At 37.4% G+C, this 15330-nt stretch overlaps 1 long non-coding RNA gene across 1 annotated transcript in view; it reads right to left on the reverse strand.

The window, feature by feature from the left end:
• The window catches only part of LOC126641366 (uncharacterized), a 90708-nt gene that overhangs the window by 55526 nt on the left and 19852 nt on the right, over positions 1-15330 (reverse strand). The gene's annotated exons all lie outside the window — the stretch shown is intronic.

A 15330-nucleotide genomic window follows, 5' to 3' on the forward strand; every position in this document is an offset into this window, starting at 1 on the left:
TCTTGTAGGATCCCTTCAGGTACTGGAAAGCCTCAATTAGGTCATCTCAAAGCTTTCTCTTTTCCAGGTTGAACAAACACAAATCTCTCAACTTTTTTTGATAGGAGAGGTGTTCCATCTCTCTAATCATCTTGGTGGCCCTCCTCAAGGCTTGCTTGAATGTCCTTCCTGTGCTGGGAACTGCAGAGCTGGATGCAGCATTCCAGGTAGGATCTTACCAGGGTGGAGTAGATGGGCAGAACCACCCCCCTTGATGTATTGGTGATGCTGCTTTTCATGCAGTTGAGGATACATACGTTGGTTTTCTAGGCTTCTCAAGCTTGTCCAGGTCCCTCTGAATGGCATCCTGTCCTTCAGGAGGGGGCAACCTAGTTCTAAACTGTGTAGCACATGCTAAGCTATTTGCTACAAGCCAAAATTTCTCATTCATACTAGGAGAACTCCAACAGATACAGAAATACACAGGACTTAGCTTTCCTTGTGTTACCTACTATAGTTTTAACAACATCGAACATGGTTGTTATTTTTTCCTAGAAATACAGATATTAATTGAAACTTTCCAGAACTTTTGACAGTGTTTGAGATTGCCTTCAGTAATCCTTTTATACAAGCACCTTAGTCTTTTCTTTATTTTTTTTTTCTTTAACCAATTAATTCACATAATTTAGTGTGTTGGGGAGGGTGTTTTGGGGTTTTTGTTTATTTGGACTATTTTTTTAAAAATATCATAATGTCTGTTGTGAAAACAATTTATGCTTATAGCAAAAAGGAAATCCATAATGTTTTGAAACTCAGTGTATTTAGTTGAATTTTGAGGCAAAAGCTGAAACAATTCTATAAATTAAAAAAAAAAGATAATAACTTACTAGGTAAGGTTTTTTCTATATCTTTAATTCCTAGCATTCTTCTGAGAATTTCATCAAGTTAAATTGTAAATCAAAAACTGTGAATAAATTCTTAATTGCTCACAGGCTACCCATTAGCAACAGAGCCAGCATAAAAGCTTATATTTCTTGCTACATAAAAGAAGTAAACTATCAAGTTATTTTTTTAACTAGCAGTGATATTCAGAGAGGCGATCCTGTAAGGCATATACACTTTAGGAATGTGAAATTCAGGTTTCTAGGACTGTTTTTTTGCAGTTTCTTTCACTGTTATCATTAATTTTTCTTGCCTTTGATACTGAGGAATCACTGAAACTGACATCAAAGCCATCGTTCCTGTCCCCTCAGGAGACTATACCAAAACCAATGTATCATACTGGAAGGCAATAAACATAGGATCAGTGATATACTCCCCGAGACAGTGGAAATATTCTAAATAAATATATGTCTAGAGGGACATATAGGCAATTAAATGACTGAATTATGCATTTGAATATACACTTTTCTTCACTAAAATAAATATGTTGTTAATAACTTTCAGGTGCAATTTAAATTTTATATCTATACTATTTAAGACCACCTATTCACATACATTTCTGATGAAAACATTCTTCCACAGTACTCAACACTGCATTTCTATTAGCAGTTCTTCAGTCTTTGTTGTCATTTTTCCTTTAATTCATCATGTAAAGTTAGAGTGGAAGAGCCATTTGCCAGGAGATTTGATGCTTGATGTTTACATTTAATTTGTTTTGGAATGCACCTTGAAAACTTCAGAATTTTCCAGAAAATAAAATTGAACTGAAAAGTAGCTTGGACAGCTAATTTTTCTTTTTAATACAACATTTATTATATATTATAAAAAATACCAATTAAAATTGAAAACGCAGGGTCATTCTAAGACTTAATATCAACTTATTTCATTAAAAGAATCTCAATAATATTTTTCTGTGAAATATCTGAGTAAAATCAGTAGAGCCTTTGTACTTATTTATTTTATCACTATATTTACCATTTTTCTTTCTAATAGGTGCACAGAAGTAAGTATAATGGGGCTTAGACTTTACCATGCATATATGGGCCAGGAAAGTCAGGCAAAAACACCAGGACACCTGTAGGATAACAAAAGATCTCCTGGACAAACTCAAACACAAAAAGAAAGCCTACAGAGTGTGGAAGTAAGGACAGGTAGCCTAGGAGGAATACAGACAGATTATCTGAGCAGCCAGGGATCAAATTAGGAAAGGTAACTGATAGAATTAAACCTGAACAGACACATTAAGGATAACAAGAAAAGCTTCTGTGGTTATGCTGGTGATAAAAGGAAGACTAGGCCTCTGTGGGCCCTCTCTGTAAGGAGACTGGTTAACTGGGACAAGGAGAATGCTGAGGTACTCAAGTTTTTTTTGCTTCAGTCTTCAGTGATGAGTGCTCCAGCCACACTGGTCAAATCACAAAAGACAACAGTAGGAATTAGAAGAATGAAGAATCAATCACCTTCTACAGGAGAAGATTGTGTTGGAGACCGTCTCAGGAATATGAAGGTGCACAAGTCCATGAAACCTGATGAGATACATCTAAGGGTTCTGAAGCAGTTGGCAGAGTAAGTGCATAAGCCACCATTCATCATATTTGAGAAGACATGGCAGTCTGGGGAAGTTCCCACTGACTGGATAAGGGGAAATATAACTCAATTTTTAAAAAGCCAAATAAGGAAGACACAAGGAACTACAGCCCAGTCAGTCTTACCTCAGTGCCCAGCAAGATCATGGAACAGATCCTTATGAAAATCATACTCAGGAGGTGATTGGTGACAACCAACGTGGTTTCACTAAGGGCAAGTTCTGCCTAAAAAAATTTGTGGCTGCCTAGGATGTGGTGGAATTACATCAGTGCTGTAACTCCAAGGTTGAAGAAGAACAGCTGACTTCATATATCTGGACTTGTGCAAAGCATTTGGTGCTGCCCTGCATGACATCCTTGTTTCTAACATCAAAGAGACATGGATTTAAAGAATCAACCACTCAATGGATAAGGAATTGGCTAGATGATTGCATTCAAAGAATTGCAGTCAATGTCTCAGTGTCCAAGTGGTGACCAGTGATGAGGGTGTCAGTAGTAGTTGGTGCTGTTTGATATATTTATCAGCAGCATGGCCAGTGAGACTGAGTGCATCCTCAGCAAGTTTGTTGACACCAAGCTCTGTGGTGCAACTAACATGTTGGAGGGAAGGGTTGACATTCACAGGGATCTTGACAAGCTTAAGAGTTTGGCCTGTGTAAACCTCATGACGTTCAACAAGGCCAAGTGTAAGGTCCAGTTCAGTGTTCTCCAACACAGAAGGGATGTGGACCTGCTAGACTTCCAGAGGAGGGCCGTGAAGATGATAAGAGAGCTGGAGCATGACTCCTATGAAGACAGGCAGAGAGACAGTTGGGGTTTTTCAGCCTGGAGCAGGAAAGGCTCCAGAGAGACCTTAATAGCAGCCTTCCAGTACTTAAAGGGGACCTACAAGGAAACCGGAGGGGGAATTTTTACAAAGGCTTGTAGTTACAGGAACAAAGGAGAAATGACTTCTGAAAGACAGTAAGTTTAGATTATATATTAGGGAAAAAATCTTTACTGAGAGGGTGGTTAAGGCACTGGAACAAGTTGCCCGGAGAAGTTGTGTATGTCCCATTCCTGTAGATGTTTAAGACCATTCAGGATGAGGGTTTGAGCAACCTGGTCTAGTGAAAGATGTCCCTGTTCATGGCAGGGGGTTGGAACTAGATAATCTTTAAGGTCTCTTCAAACCCAAACACTCTATGGTTCTATGATATATGATTCTATATTTCTTAGGTGTAAAATTCATCAGTCACATAATAGTATTTCTGAGTCAAGAAATAATGGTTTAGTAATACCTGAAGTAGCACACTTAGGAATCTTTTCCTATAAAAAACTATCTTCAAAGTAAATCAAAAGATATTTGCAGAAGATCATCTACGAGATAATCTACAGATAACCAATCCTGGTTATCTGAAGAAATTCCAGCTGACTGAAAATTAGAAAATGTGATGCCCATCTACCAGAAGGGTCAGAAGGATGATCAGGCCTGTCAGCCTAACCTCAGTTCAGGACAGTGGTATGGAAGAAATTATCCTGAGTGCTATCACACGGCACATGAAGGACAAGCAGGGGATCAAGCCCAACCAACATGGATTTATGAAAGGCATATCCAGCTTGACCAATCCTTCTATAACAAAGTGAACCACTTGGTGGATGAGGGAAGGGCTGTGGATGTGGTCTATCTGGACTTCAGTAAAGTGTTTGACACCATCTCCCACAGCAGCATCCTAGAAAAACTGATTGCTCACAGCTTGAAAGGCTGAATTTGCAATGGGTAAAATACTGTCTGGATGGCCAGGCCCAGAAAGTTGTGGTGAATGGAGCTAATTTCAGTTGGCTGCTGGTCACTAGTGGTGTTCTGCAGGGCTCAGTTTTGGGGCTGTTTGTTATTGATGATCTCGATGTGGGGATCAGGTGCACCCTTAGTAAACTTTCAGGCTACACTAAGTTGAGTAGGTGTGTTGATCTTCTTGAGGGTGAGAAGGCTCTACAGAGAGACCTGAAGAGCCTCAATCAATGAGTTAAGGACAACAGCATGAGGTTAAATAAGATGGATGCTGGGTCCTGCAGTTGGATCATAACAACCCCATGCAGCACTACAAACTGAGGGAGGAGTGGCTTGAGAGCTGTTCAGCAGAAAACAGCATGGCTGTGCTGGTTGATGGCTGGCTCAATATGAACCAGCAGTGTGCCCAAGTGGTCAAGAAGGCCATTGGTGTCTTGGCCTGTTTCAAGAGCAGTGTAGCCAGCAGGACAAGGGAAGTGATCATCCATCTGTACTTGGCATGGGTGAGGCTGCAACGTCAGTACTGTGTCCAGTTCTAGACTCCTCACTTTAAAAAGGACCCTGAGGTGCTGAAGCCTGTCCAGCAGAGGACAACAAGGCTCATGAAGGGTCTAGAAAAGGAGGCTCCGGGGGTCGGGGGTGGTGGTATCTGATCACTCTTTACAAATACTTGAGAGGTTGTAGTGAGATGGGGGCCAGTCTCTCCTACCATGACTACAGTGAGAGGACTAGGGGAAACAACCTTAAGCTAAGATAAGAGGGAGTCAGATAAGATATTAGAAACAAATTTTTCACTGTTAGGGTGGTCAGGAATAGGTTGGATAGGGAGATGGTGGAGTCACCATCCCTTGAGGTGTTTAAGAGGCATCTAGATCTGGAGCTGGGTAATACACTTTATTGTTTTAAGTGTTACAGTGGTAGTGCGGTGTTGGTGGTTGAACTTGATGATCTTAAAGATCTCTTCCAACCTTGACAATTTTATGTTTGTAGGAGATATGCATTATGTTGTATGTTTTAAACAGTTAAACTATTGGTTTTGGTTTGTTTGGTTTTTTTACTTAATAACAAAAATTAACATCATGAAGAGATACTTACATGTAATAAGAGTACTTTACATGTAAAGCTATGTTTACACATCATTTTTTTTCATGCAAGGTTTTAGGTCAGCTGAATATTGATATGCACTAATACTATTGGAGTTGGGCCTGTTCAGCCTAAAGAAGAGACCACTGAAAGGATAACCTCAATAATGTGCACAAATATCTAAAGGAGGAGGTGCTAGCAGAAGAAGAATCTAGGCTCTCTTCAGTGGTGCTGAGCAATAGGAAAGAGGCAACAGGCAGAAACATGCACAAGAAGTTCCACTTGAATATGAGGAAGAATTTCTTTACTGTGCAAGTGACTGCACACTGTAGCAGATTGCCCAGAGAGGTTGTGGACCCTTCCTCACTGCAGATATTCAAGAACTGTTTGGATGCAATTCTGTACCATACGCTCTAGGACGACCCTGCTTAAGCAGGGAGGTTGGACCAGATGATCCACTGTGGTCCTTTCCAACCTTACTCATTCAGGGTTGCTCTTTTTTTTTATACTCTTAAACATAGGTTACCAACCACAGCCAAAGATGGGACACAGATGTAGTTTTATTGAACATTTCTACTTTTCTCTGTTCCAGTTCCATTAAGCTTGTAAAACCTCTTCAAATGGCACTGCAGGGCTATTGAATTACAGGTTGTGAAAATTTATTTGGCAGTCAGTAATGTAATGGTAGAATGACATTATGATATTTTAAGGTATAGCTTTCCCACCCGTGAGATGACAGGAGAGCACTGCAAACATGATGAAGATCAGTGGAAAGATAATAAATGAAGGCCCTTTTGCATTTTACAGCTGCAACATAAGGACCAGGGATAGACTCAAACAATAACAAAAATGTTAGTGTTCACAGATCATTATTTTTAAGGCATGGAAAAAGACTATTGTTCTTTTTGTTTTATTTTATCACTGATTTCTGTGCTTTAAAAAAATTTTTTTTTAAATAAAATTTTTACCACTAGAAACACTATCAGAAGTTACTTCTATCTCCTCCTTCAGATGAATTCTTGGAGTTTACATAATTTGGTGTGTCCTAAGGGAGTGATTGGAATGACCTTTATGAATGACATGCAAATAAATTTAACTAACATTTGGTTGCTCTTCCTCCTATGTATTCAGCCTTTACTTAATTAGGAATTCCTCGACATCTTTTTAATATGATTTGGTATATGTCAGAGAAAAAAGAAATCCTTCAATACTTTTCCTGTGTTGATGGATTTCAGAATGCACTTCCAAATAGCAATTTTTTTATTTATAGTACTTGATGATTCTTCAATGTCCTTGACATACCTATGTAATGTCAGAATAACAAAAACATATTTATTCAGTTCAAAGAATATAACACATTCCTGTAAGAGCTCTCTAAATGATACAGAGGTTTTTACTGCTTGCTAGCATGTTTAAGGTTCATCAATGCCATATTATCCCTTTAGGAATGAATAATATTGCCCTTAGCTTGTTTTCGAACCAGACTATGTTTTCTCTTTCTCGTATCTCGTTATAGTTTCAAGGATTAGGGCTATGTTAAATTATTTAGATGCAGTACTCATCAAAGAGATAGTTGAAATTTTTTACATAGTTATTCAGACAACTACCTGACAAAGACAATTTGTTGACAGCATTCAGTTTTAATTCAGTGTCAGCTCAATGTTACCTTTTAAAGTCAAATGTTAGCAAAAGAAGTTGGGGGGGGAGAAGAAAAACATATGGTACTAAATGAACAAAATACTGAAAAAAAGCAAACAAAAACTAGACATATTGGCATAGATTTCTGTTCTTCACTACATGCTTAACTTTATTATTCATTCGGTTTTTTTCTTGGGAATCACAATTTGTATTAAAATTACCACATCCTTACTTCTTTTATTTGCTACTAATAATTATAACTCAGTGGGTATGAAAACACATATGCTAATAGAATTTGTTTCCACTATTAGTTATAATATTTGGAAGCTTTGAAAATATATTGAGATCTATAGACCTTCATTTATGTGCAAAACTCTTCTTGTTTACAGAATACACATTTTTTGAAAACATGGTTATATTACCAGTTCAAATGAAGGTACAGAGCTTTGTGTGCTTTCAGATTCTGTATGTGAAAGTATTCAAGTGTTGCAACTGGATTGTACTCACTTGAAAGTCACTTTCTCCTGCAGAAAATGTCTCTAGAGTTACTACAATATATTGTGTCAACAAAGTTAATAAGCATATTGTAATTAAATTTATAGGGAGATGTTTAGATCAATTAAATACAGTGCATTATAAATACACACTAAGCTTATGAGTAGTGGGTTTTTTCACAAAAACTTTCTTACAGATTTACAAATGTTCGGTCTCTCTTTTCTTGAGATCCTAGTTATGAACAGATTTCTTAGGAAGCTTAAGATTTAGAATCACCAAAATTCTAACACTTTTCAGAGACTGAAGTTATAGACTAAAGAAAAATTGCTTCTTCAGAAAGGCTTACATTGGAAAATACAGTATTATCATCTGGAGAGACCTGAAGGCAGAGTGTGAAAGCACTTTATTTCCAGTAGGAATCTTGATGGACAGACTGCTCTTTCCTGCCTCTCTGCAAAGTTGAATGTAAAGAACAAGTTTTCTATTCCTTCCTTTTATTTTCAGTCCACTACTTCCTCACAGAATTCTAAAATAATGCCAAGGTGTGGCAGGATAGACCCACCTTGATAAGACCTAAAATCCAGTCAAGATATCATGCAAGATCAACTGGTGGAGCCAAGGTGTTGCCTTGATGTTAATTATGCTAAAACCATCTGGGTTCACTAGACTTCAAATACACACTCTGCTTTTTGAAGTCTGATTTGACAGATAAGCTGATAGCTGACCTGTAAATGTGTGATTAGCAGTCAATCACTTTGTACTATAAAAGTCCAACTGCTTTGCATACAGTCAGGTTCTTCTGACAAAACCCTTCTTGGAGTGTATGTGTGCAGATTCCTCCCTTGGCTGGGGATGCCCACCTAGGTTACTCCTTGAGGCTGAGAGACAGAGAGCATTGGTATGGGTGAGTTACATCAGATCTCTACTTAATAATTATTTCTTTTTGCTAGGTTTAATATAACTGCTTCAATAATTGCTTTATTACAGTGCACTATACTACTTTATGTTATATTATACTCTACTGGTAGATTTTTAGCGTTCATATTGTGTAGTAAATAATTCTGATTAAAATGTTTTGTCTGAACATTTGTATAAAATAAATTATTCATTTTACATAAATATTCTCATTTTTCCAATCATTAAAACCTGCAGGAAAAAAGTTGTTCAATCCCTCCTCTATAATTCCTTTAAATTTAAATCTTTAACGCAGTCCGAGGCTAAAATTGGATTCATCTACACCTAGACTTCTCTCTGAGAAGGGGTTTAGAAAGCAAAGGAGTTCTTTCTATAGCTCAAGTCTCACCGGCAAGGCTTTGCTTTTTAATAACTTTGTATCACTCCCACCCATGACACAAGGGAATAGAAATCAGACAGGGTGCCTAAGACCTGCAATGAGTTTACAACACTAAAGTTCACAAAGGAGTACACTTTCTGCTTTAGTTTTATTTTGGTGTCATTAAGTTTAAATTCTTGCCTGTACACTGAGCTGTTCCAGCCAAGGACATTCAGTAGGCTCACTTCTCTGGGCAGTGTGGTTTTGGGATTCCTTCCATCACAATTCAAATGGAAGCTACAGCTCCCCAGTCCTTGATAAATGCTCCACTTGCTAGATCCTTATTGAAAATCTGGAACCATGGACTCCCAAAGTATTTTTTGAAGAAAATCACAATGGCATATCCCTTCTCATCAGTAAATATTACAAAGTTGTTAGTGTAGGTAGAGAAGGCAAATCTTTAGTCCCAGATTGTGCTAGGAAGTAAAGGGCAAGTTGGTACATGGAAAAAGCAGGCAGCCACAGAGATCAGGTGTGCACTATCCCCAGTTCAGGGATCTCATGCACAACATCATCTAACTTGAGACTACCAAATGGTCTTACATGGAGGCACTGTTAAAAGTGAGGGAAGATGGTCTTCAGGGTTCATCAAGCAGAAAGAAGATGGAAGATTTGGGGGTTTGGTGGTGTTTTTTTGTTTGGTTTTTTTTGTTTTGGTTTGGTTTTTTTGAGGGGTGGCTTTTGTTTGTTGTTTTGTTTTGTGTTTTGTTTTGTTGGCTTTTTGGTTTGGTTTGGTTTGGGTTTTTTTGGTAGACAATTTCTGGTTTTCCCTTCATTCCCTTTCTTCAGGAAAGCTGCTCAATTTCTCTAATACAACTGAACAAATGTTAGAAATGCTGTTGGTCTTTTAAAGAAGAAGAATAAATCAAATTAATTGTAGAGGAGGGAAAAATAAAAACATTATAATAGACTGTATTCAATACATTCCACAAGTAAATATCATGAAAAATACGTACATTGTATTATTTTTCATTTACACTGTCATGCAAAGAAATTTTGCTTCAATCATGTTTCAGAAGCAAGGAAGAACTACACTTGATTATAAAAGAAAAACCTGCCATCTGGACCTTATATAGGCCAATAATTTAATTGTCAAAAAATCGCAGTTTAAAAATATGACAGAAAAAAAAAGGCAGATCTCAAAGAATGTTCTAGATTGTACAAAAAGTGAATAGGTATATAAAATAAATTCATAACAGAACAGTTTTCTGCTTAGAACAGTTTCTCTTTAGTTTATCTTACTTCTGGACTACCACTGAAATGCTTAAAAATTACCTGAGAATATAAGTTTTTGCAATGCATTTCATTATCTATGTTGATGTCAAGGGGTTTTCTATAAGGCCTTTAAAGCCTTCAATGTTTTGTTTTGGGAGAACAAATAGCTTTCAGCTGTAAGGTAGATAAGTTCTACTTAGCAGTTATTTTGTCTCTCCCTCATGGTCTGCTGGCTAGAGTTCCTTAATTTTGCTGTCCTCTAGAGACTATAGTGAAAAAAAATTGTATTTCACTGTAATAAAAACTAGGATCAATTTTTAGGTGAATAAGTAATTACATTGATGTGATATTATTAATATTTATCCATATTTCCTATTTTATCTCCTTGATGAATTGTTAGGTTAAAAAAAAGGAGGGAAAAAATGATAAAAATATATTTATGGAACTGACATATTGCAATGGTTTACAAGCAGGTTTCTTTTGTTCCAGAAACACATAATAAATTACTTTTTATGAATAGCTTACTGATTTTGGTTGTTCTTTGGTCCGAAAACTGGGCCTAATAATACCCTATCACCTGGACTTAATTTGAAGGGAGAAAGACTTTGTAGTATCTGTGTTCATTCACCTAAAGGAAACAGGTTACAGACAGAGCAGAAATTGATGTTTGACCTTGACCTTTATTCTGGAGAAAGGAGTCTGTACTTCCGTATAGATTTAGACCACTAATTTTTTATATGGCATCATGGTACTCTGACACACATTTTATTAAAAGACAATATAAGTAATCTAATTCTATCAATTATTGGAAATTAGTACTTCAATTCTTCATAACCACTGTAGTGGTTTTGAGCCTAGGCCTTCCTTGGTGACCAGGTTGTAACCAAGGAACCAAGGCCATGTTCCCAGTATTCCATATGATTTTTACGTAAGTAAGAGTATAAATAAGAAGAGAGAGGAAACTCTCGCTCTCTTTCTTCCGGCGGACCGAAGGCGAAGGTAGCTTTGCTGTCGCTCTGCCTGGATGAGGGAGTGAGGTCTAGTGCATCTGGTTGGCCTTGAGAGGCAGAGAGTGCCGGTGGTGGTGTGGTGTGGCTCACTGTCTCTGGAGGGAAGTATTTGCTTTGTATCCCTTTTTATCCCTTTTTCCCTTTCCCCTTTCAGGGGGTTTCCTGTGGGTGTAGTAGTGTATATGATTCTCTCTCTATATATAAATGTTTCACTTGAATTCAGTTTGGTTTGGGTTCTTTTGATTTCTTTTTCGTGATCTTTTTGGTCAACTGAGAGAGAGGGAGAGGGAGGGGGAAGGTTTTGTCCCTGGGGTCCAGGCACTTGACTGGGAGCCAACCTGGGACACCACTTGCTTCTGTGATGAGGGAATCCAAGTAATTTTGATTGTATGATGAAATTTTTAGGCATTTTCAAATCTGAGCATGCTTTTCCTAGGCTAGTTCTATCTTGATTATGCTTCTACAATGACAGAAGTTGTTTAACAGGATCTTGTAATTTATAATGCCATAACTGAGAAGTGTCCTTTGTCACATGTATTTATAAACATACTTGTTAATGGCAATTGCATTTTCATTGTTCCCTGTCTCTTGGCTTAGATCCCATCTCTACTAAGCCTTTTCCAGTTGAGTTCAACAAACTTATACCTCTTTCTCACACATCAATGCCTCATTAGTTTTCTGAAGATGTATTCTGCTCCTACTAAAAGAATTTTATACATTATAGTCATGGTATTTTGTTATCTGTGTATAGCTTCCTTCTCATCTGTGCTTTAGTTCCTAGGTGACTGCTTGCATCTAGAAATGTTATTTTATCTTGTTAATAAGTTATTCTATGAAACTGCATTTTTATAATATGAGACTCCTTTGAGCTTTTTATTGGGGAAATGATTTTGCATTTGAATAACAACTTTGTAAAAGAGAATAGACCTTTTAGCACCTGTATATGAAAAACCATTAAAAACAAATACAGAGGGAGGCAGTGATACTGCTGATTTGTGAAAGACAATTTTTTTGCTTCTGCTTTTAAAGGTTATAAACTTTAAAATATTTCACTACACTTAGTACTTTGTAGTGTCCATTTCTCACTTGTGTGACTACGTAATGTGGTTCTTTTCCTTGCCATTGCTTCTAGAAGTACTTGTTGTATCTTCAGCTTCCTTCTCTGTTTTCCTGTTGGTATCTTGATACGAAATTAGATAATTAGCTGTTGCATTTTTTGAATTTGTTGTGGCCACTTGTAACATCAGTGATGGAAAGAATTAAAAAGTCATTCATAACATTAGCTAGGGTCAAATCTACAAACTGAACCCTGAGAAGCTTACATCCAGGAAAACGTTAAAGGAGATCTGTCTCTTCCATTCCACTCTGCAGTTTTGTTCATGACATGATTACTTTATATAATGTTGATGTTTCACTCTCTGATACTAATTTTTTTTTTTTTTTTGGATGGTAAACAGTTTAGAAGTCTTTCTGCTTTCTAAGTGTCTATGAAGTACATTTGTTTTCAATTAACTTTTCATAGACACAGGTGTTAGGTTTTTCTCTGCTTTGAGCAGAATCCCTCTTCTCAGATCTGGTTTGCCTACACAGGATCAATTGCAGTTTTATGCAGTTTTATCATACCATGGAAGCTGGTTTTTTGGGTGGTTGGTTGGTTGGTTGATTTGTTGGTTGTTGGATGTTTATTGTGCTTTTTTTTTTTTTTACATATAATTTCCACCAGATTAATAGAAGTAAATAATCTTTCAATATCGTTGGATCCCAAAATATGACATCAGCAGAAAAGGATTTGAGTGGACTTTGCAGAAAGTCTTGGGCTAGGAGAGTAGGGGAAAAAACCCTCAATTTGAGGAGCAGGTGAGCTGTCATCAGTTGTTGATTGCTCTGCCCCTCAGCCCAGAGGGTCAACACCTGGATTTCATCAAACCTCTGCAGAAACCCTATTGTATCTTATCTCTCCCTTTGTGTTCCCTGAGTCCCTGTAAACCTGATTACCTATTTTCCCCTGTAGAATCCCCTAAGATAAAGTGAGTTTTTCCCATGAGGTAATTGCTAAGACCCCAAATTTGTTAACCTGATTGTTTCCCTTATGTCATCCCCAAAACCCCCCTATTTGTAATAAATTGTAATAGTTCCAACCCGCTGTTGAATATGTAAACCCTAAACCCTTCAAAAATGAACCTGTAAGTCCAATAAACCATTGAATTTTTTTGCCTGCCCTGGATCGTCTTAGTCTCTTTGACCTCCGCAGAGTATATTTGGGTGTGATTCTTTTGCAAATTCAGCATTAAAAATGCTTGCAGTTTGCTGTGACCATGATATTCATCAATAAATTAGTGTATGAGAAAAACTTCTGTGCTCAATTGTTGTGCTGGGTTTGGCTGGGATGGATGTAACTTTCTTCATAGCAGCCCATATGGTGCTGTGCTTTGCATTTGTGGCTAAAGCAGTATGGACAACACACCAGTTATTATTTTGGCTATTGCTGAACAGTGTTTGCACACCATCATGGCCTTCTCCCTGTTCCACCCTCCACAAGAGACTAGGGGTGAGCAATTGTTTGTGAGGGGACAAAGGCAAAGCAGCTGACCCAAACTGACCGAAGACATATGCCATATCATACAACACAGTGTTGAGCAATAAAAGCTCAAGGAAAGGAGGAGGAAGGGGGGACATCCATGGTTATTGCATTTATCTTCCCAGCGAATGGTTGATTACAAATTTTAAGGCCCTACTTCCCAGTAAATGTCTGGACATCTGTACTGAGTGCTTTTTGCTTTGCTTGCATGCCCACCTTTTGCTTTCCCTGCTAAACTGTCTTTATCTGAATCCACAAGCCTTCTCTTCTTCCTTCTGTTTTCTCCCTATTTGACAGAAGAGGGAAGTGAGAATGACTCAGGGTGAGTTTTGGCTACTGGCCAGGGTTAACCTAACACAGTTATTTATCCTATCCTAATCCTTGCTCTTAAAATCAGCATAGAAATATGAAGAGATATTTCCAAGACTTTTTATAGAAGAGTTAAAAATATTTTTCATCCCTATTTTTTATCTCTGGTACTAGAAATGAGCTAGTCCTAATAGAAGATGCAATTCAACTTGCATCTTGCAGGCTAAATTGTTGGTTTGCATTAGGTTGGAATGGGCAGTGAGGTAAGAGAGAAATGGTGTGGCATCCTTTCTGTATCTCAGTAAGACCTGACAACAAATGGCTTAATGGTAGACGGGGATTAAAACTCTTGAGAGGTGCTTTCTCATAGGTATGAGGATTAAGTAGACTGTAGGAAGCAGCAGGGATACACATGAAGTCAAAGCATGTACATCTCCTACCGAAATATGCAGTCGGAACCTGCATCACGAATGAGGGGATGAACTGGTAAGTCATCCGACCATTTGAGGAGCTATGCCCATAACCCTCTCTTTGAATGAGGAGAGGGATTAGACTACTGGTTGGTTTCTTGAATTTTGTAAGTGGCTATTATCATGGATTATCTGTGGCATTACTGATAGTGATCCTGATGTCACTATCACTATCTACTGGTTAATACATCAATAATAAATCAATTAACCACCTTGTGATTTGGTTTAAACTACATGGGCAGTTTTTTACCATGTCTGTTCACTACAGAAAGCTCTCAAATGTGGGTACAAATCTTCATGAGTACCATTTCTTTGTTTTGTTCTACTTTTTGCATATTGGATTTTGGTTAGTTCTTCTCTTTAACATTTTGTTGTGTTCTGTATTGCATACTTTAATATTCTGAACTAAAGAATCCAAACAGATATTATTCAAATATAAAATTTATATATTAGTTGGTAAATAAATTTATATATTAGTGAGTAAATATAAAATGCACTCATGTATTTGTCATCCATTTCCAAGAAGCCGAGTGTGAGGTTTCCTGTCAGCTGTCTCCTGCTAAACCTATACAATTTCTATTACTCATGTTGGTGCTTAATAATAATGAAAAGTACTTCTCTTTCTTCCACTTATGGCTTCCAGTGTCCCAGATAAGACACAGTTTTTCTGTTGGGCAGTCTATTTAATTCTGTCATAATCAAGATGTTAAAATTGCTATGTTATTAAAAAACAAACAAAACAAAAACCAAAAGAAACAAACAAACAAACCAGCAGATGTGGTGAGCTGAAAAAGTATAAGGAGAAGTGTGGGTGGGTCAAGCATATAGTATAACAGTTGCTGAAAAAATGTCACTCAATTTAGAGGACATACGCATGGTAGAATTTTGTGCATACTTTGGGAACTACTTATCAAACTAAAG

This window comes from Myiozetetes cayanensis, unplaced genomic scaffold (assembly GCF_022539395.1).
Source record: "Myiozetetes cayanensis isolate MyiCay16 unplaced genomic scaffold, myiCay2020 scf1, whole genome shotgun sequence".
Lineage (NCBI taxonomy): Eukaryota > Metazoa > Chordata > Aves > Passeriformes > Tyrannidae > Myiozetetes > Myiozetetes cayanensis.